Raw genomic sequence first — 15,544 nt, 5'->3', positions numbered from 1 at the left:
TTGTCTCAGACTTGGGTTCAAGAATAGCTATTAATCCAAATCAAATGGTTAGTTTGAATGATACCAACTGCACACCTACCTCTTCCAACTTTTCCTTCTTCACATGCACTGGACGAGCACGATGTGCACTATGCACCACACCTGGATTTTCTTGCACTTCATAGGCATCATGCACAAATTCCTCACTATTCGCTACGGGCATGAATACATGTATGGACATGAGCACCCAAAGAAGCATCATCCTCCTTCACCTTATTTTCTTGATGGTATGATGATGAATGGCATGGTTACTAGCAAGAGATGGATGACCCATGTGAGTGACCCTATATCCCTATAAGCTGCCATCATCGGAAATTTCTACCTTTACTCTGGTTCAAAATTGAGTTTTTCAAGTTTGATGGTTAGGGTTTTCAAACATTGTTTTTTAAAGTTGAATAGAACTTCATTTATCAAGCCATTAACCATAACCTATACATGCCAATAGCCAACTTGGACTTTGAGACTAGACCCACGAGATGGTATAGGTGGTACTACAGCATCACCCTACACTTTGATTGGGATGATCTCATATGGGAGATGATAGCCCATTTTGGTGAGTCCTTGTTCACATATGATGATGTAGGGTTGGAAAATCTCAAAATGACTGGCCCTTTATATGATTACATAACCAAGCTTGAGAACCTGAGCACCGTGGTGGAAGAGATTTCACCCTAGACCTCAGTCGACTTCTTCATAGAAGGACCTCTAGAAAACATTTGGATCGAAGTTCTAGCAACCCAACATGTTACTATCCAAGAGTGCTTCAGCGTAGCCAGACTTACTGAAGAAGACCCAAAATTTGTTGACTTACATGAGGTACATGTATGAGAGGACCTACTCGGATAAGCCAGTTTGTCTAAGCCTTATCATAGTTATAAGCCAAGTCAAAGGTAAGAATGTTTCCAAACCATCGAGTTCTACTTGCCCTGTCTGGCCTAAGATTGAAGACATCTTTAGGCAATAAAGGGAATAACATTAGAAAAAATATCTTTTATTATAACTGCAATAAAAGGTGGTTCAAAGGCCTCAAGTGCAAAGCCGTGCAGCTGTACATCATGGGAGAGAGTGACTCTAAGAAAGAAGAGTCTAGTGAAGAGGAAGTAGAGGATACATCCTAGGGTGATGATGAAGAGTTGACCTTGACATACCACACCTTAGCCACCAAATCCACGCAAGTAAGAGGGAAGATAGGCACCCAAGAAATAGATGTCTTGGTAGACACCAGCTCCACTCACAATTTCATACACACATACATGATGAAAGAGATCAATCACGCTACCCTGAGCATCCTCAATTTGAAGTGGTAGTTGTAATGACAATAGACTTATGGCAACATGTGTAGGAATGTCAAGTTGCTGCTCCCAAAGGCCAAATTTGAGGTGGATCTCTACATTTTGCCTATAGAAGGAATGGATGTCGTGTTAGGTATGCATTGGCACTTTGGGCGAGATAACCTGGGATTTTTCAAAATTGACCATGACCTTCCCTTACAAAGGTGTTATGATTAACCTAAAAGCCTATGTTTTAAAGTTTCATATAGGATCCAAAAAGGCTATAAAGCTACTTCAGAGTAGAGGAGAAGGTTGCATGTTTTTTCACCTACATGGTAAAGGATCCCAATGAGGACATTGAGAAGTCGGTCCCACATGATTTCCACATTGTCTTTGATCAGCTTGAAGCCATTTTCTCTGAGCCTAAGAGTCTTCCTCTCCAACATACCCAGGACCATCACATCATCCTCCATGAGGATCCAAACCCATGAACCTGCGTCTCTACCATAATGCACACACTCAGAAAAATGAGATTGAGTATCTAGTTAAGAAAATGCAGAAAAATGGCATCATTCATCCTTCCTTGAGTTTTTTTTCTCATCACATGTCTTTTTAGTCAAGAAGAAGAACAACTCTTGGAGGTTTTGTGTTGATCACCACATTCTCAATGGCATTACCATCAACAACAAATATCATATTCCAATCATTGGTGAGCTTGTTGACAAGTTGTATGAAGCTTTTTTCTTTGCTAAGCTATGCCGACTCATAACGGTGATATTGTAGGTTTGAGCCTACTAAGCTTATTCCTTTTTCTCCCTACAATATAGTCAAAGCCCCCTTGCCTGAATGAAAAAAGAAGATAAGGGATGACCGGGCTAACTTGTTATATGACTGCATCGTTGCATGGCTCAATGTAGGGCATTGAGAAGATGACTGTTAGGACCCATGACTTGTCATGCCTTTTAGTCTCACAAATGCTTCTGCCGTATTCTAGTGTATCATGAATGATATCTTCAGGTCCTACTTACTTCGGCTTGGCCTTGTCTTCTTTGATGACATTTACATATACTCCAAGACATGTGATAATCATCTACATCATGTTCATTTCATGTTGTCTACCTTGCAGAGTCACCATTGTTTGCCAAGATATCCAAATGCATATCTGGAAAACATACATATGGTTATTTACCCTGGTCATATTGTTGGCTCGGATGGCATGAATACTGACCCAGAAAGCTCCGAGCTATGGAGAAATGGCCAACTCCCAATGACGTAATGTCCTCCAGATGATTCATAGGCCTCACCAGTTACTATTAGAAATTTATCCACCATTATGGCCACATTGCCTCCCCACTCACTCAGCTTCTCAAGAAAATTCACTTGCATTAACTGAGAAGGCCACCATGGCCTTCTAGATGCTCAAGGAGGCAACATTAAATATGCATGTGCTTGCAAGTTTGGCTTCTCCTGAGAGTTTGTGATAGAGACCGATGCCTGCAACGTGGGAATTTTGGTTAAGCTCACCCAAGTTGGGCATCCATAGCCTATCTGTGCAAAGCTCTCAATTCACATTCTTGTGCACTGTCCACCTATGACTGAGATATGCTTGGCATTGTCATGGCCCTCGACAAGTGAAGGCTTTACATTCTTGGCTGACACTTTGTAGTAAGGACCGATCATCTGAATCTGAAGTTCTTGATCGACCAGAGAATTACCACATCAATACAGTAGAAGTAGCTAGCCAAGATCATAACTTGTGACTTCCAAATCTAATACAAGAGGGCTGGAGAATAGTGTTGCTCATACTCTCTCAAGGTGGGAGGTGACCAATCAGAAGGAGTGATTCTGACATTGTCTACTATTTTTTGACCAATGACCTAAAATAGTGAAGATCAAGCCATGAAGAGATATCTGGTATAGTGTCCAAGCCCTGTTGGCACATTCTGATCATACTCTTAGGATTGAGATAATTCATTATAAGAGTAGAATATGGCTGCCTATTGAATCCAAGTTGATACCTGATTTGCTTATCCATTTTACTTTTTCACCCTTAGTTGGACATGAATTTGTCCAAAACACCCTTCAGTACCTCAAGGAGGCTTTCTTTTGCAAAAACATAAAATCTGGCTTGAAGAAGTTTATGAAGGAGTGTGTCACTTACCAACAAAATAAATATAAGGGAATCAAATACCCAGGCCACCTAAACCTACTACCCATTCCTGATTGTGCCCGAATATACATCTTTATTGAAACCATATCCAATTCTTGTGGCAAGGAGACAGTTATGATCATTGCCGACAAACTTATCAAGTGTACTTATGTCATTGTACTGTCCAGGACCTTCACCGCCCCTTAGGCAGTGGAAGCTTTCTATGGCCATGCTAGTAAACTTCATGGCAAACCCAGAACCATTATCAATGACAAAGATTCTCATTTCCTCAACTATTTTTAATGTGGTTATTTCAAGATGTTGAGAACTACATCGCACTTTAGTTTTGTATACCATCCACAAACTAATGGGCATTGTCAAATTGTAAATCATACTTTGGAGACCTTCTTGAGATACTTTACCAGCCATTGTCCCAAGACCTGGACCAAATTTTTTACTTGGTAAGAGTTGTCATATAACACAAGCCATCACTCCTCCATAGACCTGACACCCTTTGAGACAACATATAGTCGCATGCTGTCCCATTGCTCAAAAGATCCCAATAAGGACAATATAATGAGAGAAAGAGATGAAATATTGGTCATCGTAAAGAAAAATCTAGAAATAGCCCGAAGGAAGCAATTCTACAATAAAAACCGAAAGAATAGAGTGTGTAAAATGGGTGACTGGGTATAAGTGAAGAAGCTAACCCATGGCTAGAGAACCTTACTTCCCCTACAATATTCAAAGTTTCTTCCATGATTTCATCGTTCTTACAAAGCTCTTAAGATGATAAGAAAGAGAACTTATAAGTTGAGGTTATTGGACAATGCTTAAGTCCATTTGGTCTTTCATGTGTTTAAACATAAGCTTTTCCATGGTGAAACCCTATCAAAAGAAAACGTTGCTCATTGGGATGAACTTCCACACTTACTGATTCAAATCATGACAATGAGGAGGATCTAAATAATAAAGGGACAGAGTAGTGCAAGAGCTTTTAGTCTATTGAGATTCTGAAGAAGTAGACTAGACTTAGGAGGACAAATATGACTTTGTAGACAATATCACCACACTAGGTCTTGGGAACAAGACCAGTTTAAAGAGGGTGGGCATCAACCAAGAGCAGGCCAGCCTGCTCACCCACACCTGCTAGCCCTCGGCCTAGTGATTCAGACCTCAAAAGGGCCCATGCCCTTCTCGTACCTATGCCTACATCCTATAGTCAGACAACGTATCTATGGGAGACTAGCATCATTGTGCACCAACCAGCTCAAGCCACCCTGAGCTAAGTGAACTCTATGCATGTGCCCTGAGCCACGTCAACAGACCCTCCTCACATGCCAAACAAGTCAGCACACCCCACTTGCCCCCCTAGCTCAGCCTGAGTCCCCTTGGCAGATCGCATTGGAGGACCCAAGCTCAGCGGTGGAGAACTTGAGCTCGCCACATGCACCTACCATGTGTTGCTCCCTCTTCGTGCCACGGCTCAACTGCCACCTTGCCAAACACCTGAATGCCATGTGGGAGGACCCCAAGTGCACCAAAGAGCTTTCGTCGTTCCAAAAAAGGAAACCAGCATGTTTCTAACTGCCGGTCCCCTCTCATGTGCATTAGGGTTAGGGTTACTATTTCATTTAAATTTTGTTTCCAAAATTGTAAGGGGTGCAACCATTGCGTTAAAACTTTTTCCCTTCATTTTGTAATTCATTCAAGACTTGGAGCTTTGTTTCTTGGATCATGGAATAGAATAGAGGTATTTTTAATTTTGTTCATTTGCTTTGCATTCTCCTTCATCTTCTCTTTCGTTCCTTGGATCGTGTGAAGACTCTCTTGTGAAGAGCATGGAATGACCATGGAAAGAAGCTCAGCGCCCATCAGAATCAGCCTCCAACGTGGTTCCTTCTTGGTGCCACTGAGTAGATCTACCCGCCGGTGATCTTACCTTCATTCGGGTGCTCATCTCTTACAACTCCGTCTATCCAATTCCAACTAGCAAGATCTGGCAGTCCCCAACCTTAGGAAAAAACTACACCTTAGATGCATAGCTCTCCTACATGAGGGGATCTAGAGCATCATTTTTGGCAACTACACCTTGAAAGTGTAGTTCTCCTGCAAATACACTAGTCCTAGGTACCAACTAGTTGCCGGTGAGTACGTGGAATCAAGCTGGTCATGGATCATACCAACGCAAGGTAAGTTTCATCTGATCTTTTCTATTGGTCCTTGTTTGAACCTATCATGAACTGATCTTGCTCATTTTTTGTTTGGTTTTTCCCTTCACTTAATCTTCCTTGTATCTTGGCACCTAGACCTAACAAGATGCCAGATCTACCCTCATACCACATGCCGAATCTAGATCTGCTCACTAACCTAGCTGGAACCCTCATGGTTTTTTGGCTAAACCAGCCTCCACTTGAGACACCCTACACAGGTTTGGCCCTCAACGGAGCCCAGCTTCATTCCTCTTGTGTGCCTTTTGGCTCAGCCCACAATTTTGGGTTAGCTGGTACATCTTTTGGTTGAAACCAACTTGCTCTAGCTCTCGGTTGTACTAGACCTAACTCATCCTAACTGTGAACCGAGCTCAGCCCAAGACCAGTAGATAGGTTTGATTAAGGTTTGGCCGCAACCCACAAACCACTCTCCCTCTTGGTCTGTTTTAGCCTAGACCAGACCTTAGAGTCATTTCGGGAGTTAGCCACCGGAAGCCTCTACCCGCACTCTGGCTGCTTACCAATCTGCTGCTCTTTTGGCCACAACTAAGATAAGCACTATTTTCAACCACAGGCTAGCTGCTGGCTGAACCTTCATCGCTCGCAACCTAGCTGCTGGCTGAACCTTCATCACCCGCAAGACTTAGCTCAACTTGTTCTAGCCTCCTTCGGCCTATGGCCATGCGTCCCTCTAGGGTAGTGGAAGTACCCAAAGTGGACTAATTTGATGCTTAGGCATTCGGATCTTTCTACTACCCTAGAGTATTGGACTTCCAAGCCCAGCTCTTCCGGAGCCCAGCTGTAGCACCTTCTCAACCTAGTTGGGAAGATCTCTCTCTCTCTCTCTCTCTCTCTCTCTCTCTCTCTCTCTCTCTCTCTCTATGTGTGTGTGTGTGTGGTTTGACCATACATCACTCCTATACACTTGTCCCATGAGTAACTATTATTGTAAGTGAGGCATATTGAGGTTGGGATTTAATTATATTCAAGATTGCTTTGCTCTCAAGATCCTTTTTGGACGGGAACATTATATCACTATGGCAGCGAGAGTGTCAGTGCATGCGAGACATCCTAGAGTTGTGAGGTCAACTCGCATCAAGTAGTATCAACGCCATCTTGCGTGTTGCCACTTATGACTCGACAAACTACACGTATGGAGCATGTAGAAAATTGTAGATTGAGAGTTTGACCGCGTCGATTGAGGGGATGTGCAACACTTAGGTGCAAATCCAGCAGCATTTGGATGGAATTTCTATAATGATATCTGCATCCGTAGTTGTCCCTGTTGCTGCTCAACTTGTGCCCGATGCCACTACAAAGGTCTAGCAGGCTATAGCACCGTGCTTGAGTTCCTACGAGCATAGTTGGTGGCTAAACCTGTTGAACCAGCCGTAGTAGCTGCGCCACTCCAACTAGAGGTTGCTCGTAGGGAAGTGACGCCAGTTGTAGCCAATCCTAGCACTTTGGATCGGCCATCTACTCCCTCTCTGCTGCCAACTGCCTTGATGTAGTAATCTTCATCTGCACTGGTGTCATCTTCATTGCAGCAACTTGCTACCTAGCCACTCTTGGTTGAGGCAGGTCTTTCTAGTTGGCTAAACACCAACAGTCTACTCAGCCCTTCCCTATCATACCCATGGTACAACAGGCAGCTACCATGCAACCTCCTCGAACTGAGCTCAAACGTTCACAGTAGATCATCTCAAGCCGTGCAGCGACAGTCCCACATGGACACCTGTGTACCTCCATCTGCCTCCTCCACCATATGTTGGGCAAGTATTTGGTTTGATACCTTTTATACATGATCAGCCCGTGTATGCTATGACTTACTAGCCGTATAGAACTGCACCACGGCCACCCCCAACCACATATCCACCTCCTTTACATGCACCGTATGTGCAAGCACTACATGCACAACATGACTATCACACACTACACTATAGTTTGCATGTTCCTTACTAGCATACACCACAGATACTACACACCACTCTTCAAGCAAACTATGAGCAAAATGCTATGTATGTCATGAGCACCCACAGAGGTCAATTATTCCTCCACCACATTATGATGCCTTTGATTATGATGAGGATGTTGACCCTAAAAACTATGTAGGAGTAAACCCAAGATCATCCATATGGTTGTAAATCTTGTTAGCCTGATAGGAATCCTATCATTCCTCATGTCAAAATAGAGTTTCTTAAGTTTGATGGGAAGGGATTCTAGACTCGGTTCTTTAAAGCAGAACACTACTTCATTTGTCAGGTCATCCCACAAGAGCAATATATGTTCATAGCCACCTTGCATTTCGAAGGTGAAGCTGCCTATTGGTACCAATAGCTTTACAACACCAGCCCGATTATAGATTGGGATATTTTGGCTTGGGAGACGATATCCCCATTTAGTGAGTCTTTGTTTACCAACTATGATGTAGAGTTGAAAAAATAGAAAATGAGCATACCTCTAGATGTCTAGATAGCTAAATTCAAAGACTTGAGCACCATAGTAAGAACTATTCCACCCCTATGCTCGTCAGATTCTTCATTGGAGGAGGTCGGGAAGACATATGAATCAAGGTCATAACCACCCAACCTACCACCATACAAGAGTGTTTTTATGTGTCCAGAATTTTTGATAAAAAATTCAAAAAGTTGTCTATGTATAGGAAGAGTTTCTATGAGAAAACTTGTGTAGAGAAGTCCTACCTACCCATTTCTTTGTGAGTCACAGACCTAATTCTAAGCCTATGTCTAAACCAACCAGTTCTACCCCATCTTAATTGAGTATATCTCTAGGAAGCAATGAGAAGAACAATAGAAAAAAGGCTTATGCTACAATTGTGATGAGTCATAAGTGTAAGACCCTATGTGTTTTTCTAGTTAGAGATTCTGGTGATGAAAAAGAAGAATCCTCCAAAGAAGAGAGCTCTTCCAAAGAGAAAAAAGAGAGCACACATGATGAAGGTGACAAAATCAATATGACCTATCATACTGTTACTGACCACCGGATGAAGCCGAGCCCTCCTATCGGAATCAGCCTCCAACATGGTTCCTCCCTGGTACCACCAAGTAGATCTACACATTGATGATCTTACCTTCATCTGGGTATTCATATCTTGCAACTCTATCTATTCAATTCCAATCAACGAGATCCAGCAGTCCCCGGCCTCATAGGAAGGTCCTTGCACAACAACTACGCCCTATAGCTCTCTTGCATGGGAGGGGATCTAGAACATCATTTTTGGCAACTACACCTTGGAAATGTAGCTCTCTCGCAGACACACTAGATCTACATATTTGGTGCTCCAATTGATAGATCTACATCCATACAAGGCCTAGACTTGCTTGCTGGTCTAGAGAACAAGTATCAGGTGCCAACTGGCTGCCAGGCGAATACGTGGAGTCAAACTAGCTGTGGATCATACCTGTCAAGGTGAGTTTCATATGATCTTCTCTGTTGATTCTTGTTTGAATCTGTCGTGAATTGATCTTGCTTATTTCTGGTTTGGTTTTACCCTTCTCTTTATCTTCCTCATATCTTGGCACCTAGACCTAACAGGAAGCTAGATCTAGCCTCCGACCACACGCCAGAGCTAGATTTGCTTGCTTGCCTAACCGGAACCCTCACGGCTTGCCAGCTAGACCAGCCTCCACTTGGGACCTAAGGTAGGTTTGGCCCTTGGCTGAACCTAGCTTCATTCCTTTTTTGTGCCTTTTGTATCAGCCCATGATTTTGGGTTAGTCAGGTATAGCCTTCAACTAAACCCAGCTTGCTCTATCTCTCAGCTGAACTAGGCATGTCAGCCTAACTGTGAATCGGGCTTGGCCCAAGGCCAGCATATAGGTTAGGTCTAGGTCTAAGCACAACCCACAAACCAGTCCCCGTCTTGGTCTGCCCTAGCCCAAGCCAGACCTTGGGGTCATTAGGGGATTTAGCTGTAGGAAGCTTCTTTCCTCCTTCTAGTCGCCTACCGGCCTCCTATACTCTTTGCCATAGTAGAGATCAGCACTATTTCCAACAGCAGCCTAGCTGCTGGCCAAACCCTCGTCATCTGCTAGACCTAGCACAGCTTGGTCAAGCCTCATTCGGCCTGTGGCCATGCATTCCTCTAGGGTGGTGGAAGTACCAAAGTGGACCAATTTGAGGCTTAGACCTTGGGACCCACTTACTACCTTAGACTATTCGTCTGCCAAGCTCATCTCTTCCTATGCCGTCTGCAGCACCTTCTCGGCCTAGCCAAGAAGCTCTTTATCTTCCTCTACCTCCCTCTCTCTTGGTGGTTTGATCATGCACCACACCTATCCACTCGCCCCCTGAGTGACTATTCTTGTACATGCAGCATATTGAGGTTGGGATTGATTGTATTTAGAATTGTTTTGCTCCAAGGTCCTGTTTTGGATTGGAATATTGTATCTCTAGGCCAACGAAATTGTCTTCGCGTGCGAAAGATCCTAGGGTTGTGAGGTCAGCTTGCATCACCTAGTCAATAGATGATTCAGCAAGCGCTTGGGCTAAGCCCAAGCAGTCACTCTTAGCTCGAGCTCATTCGAGTCGACTCCATTCCTGGCACTCACTAAACTTTACAATAGATTCAATAACTCTAGGCGCAGATCCCCCTACAAGTAGTTGAGGCATCCCTCCTTGTGCTTGGCCCATCTCTGCACATGCTCAATGCCTGTCCTACATACAAGACACACGCCTGACACGTGCCAGCCATGTGTGTCTGTCCACTTGGCTTGACTACTCAGTGGTAAGGCCCACTTGTTCCACCTAGGTGTGACACCTCAAAGCTTACTGAGTGCCACTTCAATAGCGCAAGACCCTCCTCTGTCTCGCACCACATTTGGGCAGGATCTAAATATGCCAAACACCAAAATTTTAGCCACCTTCTCAACCAATGAGAGGGCTGGATCTGGGTAAAAACATGTTGTCTCCTCACTTTGGTCAATCAGAGGCCCCATTCTATTGGTGCATTCCTATTGGCTCATTTTTATTTCTTGCATTTGGTACAACCCTTAAAATTCATTTTTTGATTTCATTTTGAGGATGCAATTTTATGGAATTAAAATTTTGATTAAAGAAACCATAGATCTTGCTCATACTCTCTCTCTCTTTGTCTTCTTTTTTTTCACGCACCATTAGAAGCACTGATATTGTCCATGCTACTATCACCACCTCTTGCTTCTATCTTCAATTCCATTGTGCATGGTCATGTATCACTGCTTGTCACCAGTCCATGTGATACAACTTTACCCCAACCACAAAGCTCTCTGAAGAGTGAGACTCATACGCCTCTCACGACAACCCGGTCACATCCGCTAGGCTCTCTTGGGACATTGAGGAATCTAGTCCTCGATCACCATCCATTTAGCAAGATCCAGCTGATTGTAGAAGACCTTGGCTATCCTACTAGCTGAGTAGACAAGTCTTAGCCACTGGCCACCAGGTAAGCCTGGGCAACGGGCCAGATTGCCGCCGGGTAGCCGGTACCTGGCCTGACTCAGGCCCGGGCCCTGAAAATTTAAATATTGGGCTTATATTTTTGGGTCCAGCCCGGCCCAGTAATTAACGGGTCGGGCTTGGGCCTGCGACTGTGATTGTCGGGGGCCCGAAAAGCCTGATAAGAATTTTTGTTTTTTTTCAAAAGGAAATGCTTAGGGTTTTCAGTTTTCTTCTCTCGACTCCTCGAGTCTATTCTTTTTGTTGTTCTTCTGAAGGGAGTCTTCGATGGCCGACGCCTGAGAAGTGAGAACTCACGAGGAGGCACTGGGCGAGGAAGGAGCTCGCAGTCCTGGAGGAGGAGAGCGGCAGTGCCAATGAGGAAGGGGCTTGCAATCCCAGAGTAGAAGGCGCTAGGCCTTGGCAACGGGCCGGGCCAGCCAATCGGGCCGGGCCCGATCGGTCGGCCCGGCGGCGGCCCAGCCCGGCCCGTTTACATTAAAATTTTATTTTTTTTAATTTTTTTTGTTTTAAAAATATATATTTAGTATTATTAAATACATTTTATATTTAAAAAATTATTTTATATTTAAAAAAATTAATTTTTAATTTCAAATGGGCCGGGGCCGGGCTGAGACCCGGGCTATCGGGCCGGGCCGAGACCCGGGCGAGGCTCACCGGCCCGACCCGGCCCGATGCCCACCCTTAGGAGGCGCTGGCTGGCGAGGAAGGGGCTCGCAGTCCTGGACAAGGAGGCTGCTGCGCGAGGAGCTCGTCATCGGGCCAGGGCCTGCCCACGATGTAGTTCATTTAGCAGCGGCGGCGGTGATTCGTGGGTGCACCAGAATAACATTCTTCCTCAACTTGAAGAACTCGACATGTCCGCTGTTCTCCTCGTCTGCCCTTCTTTTGGGCGTCATATAGGTCACTGGTGCGCCACTTTGGTTCCCTTCTCACCCATTCATACAGATTGATTACTTCGTAAATGAGAGATATGCTTGAGAAATCTTTTTGTCTTTGTTAAGGCTGTGGTAGGTCGCAGTTATCAACAAAATGGAGCTTCTCCAGTTGCTTGCAGCTTTGGTGGCACAACGATGATAACAAATAAGAACCCAAGTTAGTTTCATCTGGGCCATTTACCCTTTTTTTTATTTTGTTTCAAACCGAATCAATTTCATTTTTGCTTGATTTCTTTGCAATGATTTTAGAAGGAAGTATCTGAAAATGAGTAAACTTTATTTGTATCTCCTTTACTTGATACTGGAACAATTACTATTGGCTGCTATACTAAAGCCATTTGTAGATGTCGTGCTTTTATTCCTGCCTCGTTTATTCTTATTCATTACTACCTGATGGAAACTAGAAGATTTTAGCTACTGGAATGGGCCATTAAATAGAATCCTGGTTACAATCAATAACTTTATTTGCCACAAAAAGGCACAGTTCTTAGTTTAGTTGCCCCTACTAACAACGGGAGGATCTTCAAAATTTGTGGTAGTTTATTAATGGTTTGATTTGGCATGTGTTCTTGAAAACACGAAGAAAAGATGCTATGGTTAAGTTATTAGTAATTAATGGTTGTTTGTCTGCATATTGATATCTTGTTGCAGCTGCTACTGCTGTCCTCTAGAACTACCCTATGCTCTCTTAAGTTTCAGCATCATGATTGTATATCCCAAGGCTAGTGAGATGCTCAGTTCAGTTGCCTGTCAATTCCAACAAATTCTAACCTAGATTGCTTTATGGCTTGCTGCTCCCAATTTGGACTGCTGCACGTGCTTTCAAATCTGTACTTCAAGGCATTCTACTTACTTTTGAAGGGTAACTAATATATTTTGGTATTGTGTTCTGCAATGTATTAATGGTTTAGTTTTCTTGCTTTTGATCCTTTTTTTTGTGTCGCCTCAATGTCGATGCCTCTAGGTATAAGTTGGTCTGCACAACTGATAAGAATCTAGAAGATTATAGCTGACATAATATCTCATTTGCTATTTGAGTTATGATTTTCTTAGTACATGTGCTTTTCTTCTTTTCTGGTTCCTCAAGCATTGGTATTGGTATTGGGTGGTCTTTTCTGATCGGATATGTGAAATTGCCTTGCCTTGAAATTGTCTATGGCTGTTTGTCTTGCATGGTGAAGTGGATGTTAATAAAACCTTTGTGTTCGTATTTTGAGTTGTCAATTGAGTATCTTTGGTTGATGTTAATAAAACCCTTATGGTTGTATGTAGAGGTGTCACTTGAGTATCCTTCTTTCTTTTTGGGTACAAACTAGGTTAATTGAATATGTTCTACTAATGTGGGAAAAGTTAAATTCAATGAATTTGCTTCTATACATATTATTGGACATTTATTTTGTCATTAGTTGAATTATGTGCACTCTCACAAATTTATTTACATAAGTCCACTCTCACAAATTTTATTATGCATCTTATTGTTCTTTTTTTGTCTTGGTTATTTACATGTGTCATTTCAACTCATGCCAGTTATGTCGCCTAGTTTCTCTGATAAAGAATATTGTCCGACTCCTATTATGGAATCAGTCGAATCATACTCATCGATTGAGAGAGAAGCTGTCTCCAAGAGAAAAAGGACTTCAAAAGTATGAGTTGAATTTACATTGGTTACATATAAGGGAAAAGAGTTAACCAAATGCAAACATTGTGGAGAATGACTGAAAGCAAGTAGTGCTAATGGAACTAGTCATTTAAATTGACATATAAACTCGTGTTTAAAGAAACAAATCAATGAAAGAAAACAAAGAACTTTATCACTTGCAGTTAGTGAATCTGGTGCTTCTCTATGTATACAAAAATTTGACGTAGAGTCTATAAGAAAGTTGAAGTCAAAGTATGTAATAGCATATGAGCTTTCATTTAATTTGGTAGAATATAAATATCATAACAAACTTTTTCAAGCTTGCAATCCAAGGTTTGTTCCATTTTCTAGAAGAACGTTGAAAAGAGAAATTATGTCAATGTACAAGATGGAGAAAGCTCAATTTGAAGGATTTATAAATGATTCTGCGCAACGAGTTTCACTGACATTTTATATGTGGACTTCACAGCAAACATTGAGTTATCTATGCGTGACAGAACAATATATAGATAGATATTGGAAGTTGCATGCTCATATGTTCAATTTTGTTAATGTACCTCCACCACATAATGCAAATAGTTTGTGTGAGGTTTTATCTAAATGCATTTCTAAATGAAACATTCAGTCAAAGTTATTTACTATTACTACTGACAATTGTTTGACGAATGATAGTGCAATAACTACACTGAAAAGGAACTTAGGAATAAGAAATCTTATTCTAGTGAAAGGCCAACATTTGCATATTCGTTGTAGTGCGCATATTCTAAATCTTATGGTTCAAGATGGTATGCAGGATCTACATGATACAATTTCAAAAATTCGTGAAAGTGTTAAATATGTGAAGGGATCACTAAAGCGATTACATTCCTTTAAAGATTGTATAAGAACAGTGGACTTGAATGGTACAAAGAAATTAACTTATGATGTTCCTACTCGATGGAACTCTACATATGTCATGTTGAGAGATGCACTGTTCTACAAAGATGCATTTCAACATTTGGTTTCTATGAATTCCAATTATATAAATTTACCTTGTGGTGATGAATGGTCTTATGCAACTACCTTGTGTCAATTTCTGAAGTTATTATATAATGTTACAAATATGTTCTCTGCCACTAGAAACGTAACAGCTAATGTGGTTTTTGAAGAAATACAGAAGGTACGCAATCATTTGTGTACACATAGTATGGCAGACAATTATTATATAAGGTCATTAGCATACAAAATGCAAGAAAATTTTGAGAAATATTGGAAAAATGACTACAATGTCTTCTTTGTAATTGCATTTGTTTTATATCCTAAGTCCAAATTGGGATATTTGAAGTGCGTACTTGAGAGTTTAAATGAAGTTGATGCAATGATACAATATGAAAAAGTAGAGAGCAGTCTTCATGAATTGTATACTGAGTACAAAAATGTGTATGATACAAAAATGAAGAAAATGAAAATGCAAACAATGTCATTGTGGAATTGGAAGAAGTGAGACCTTTAGCTTTTTCAAGAGATGGCTTCTTCACATATTAAATGAGTTATGCATCTCCTCAAGTACCTTGCACAAATCTGGAAGCATATTTAATTAATCCAATAGAACAACCTCGGCCTAATGAAAACTTCAATATATTAAATTGGTAGAAGGCAAATGAAAGTAAGTATAGAGTTTTATCCAAAATGGCTCGAGATATATTGGCAATCCCTATATACACGGTTGCATCTGAGTCTGCATTCAGTACAGCTGGAAGAATCATTAATGATTATCGATGTTCAACCACTCCTAAAACTGTTGAAGCACTAGTTTGTACATAGAGTTGGATTCATGATGAAGATAACGCATGCAAAAT

This window comes from Nymphaea colorata, chromosome 2, assembly GCF_008831285.2.
Source record: "Nymphaea colorata isolate Beijing-Zhang1983 chromosome 2, ASM883128v2, whole genome shotgun sequence".
Lineage (NCBI taxonomy): Eukaryota > Viridiplantae > Streptophyta > Magnoliopsida > Nymphaeales > Nymphaeaceae > Nymphaea > Nymphaea colorata.
Note: the sequence above shows the minus strand (reverse complement) of the source record.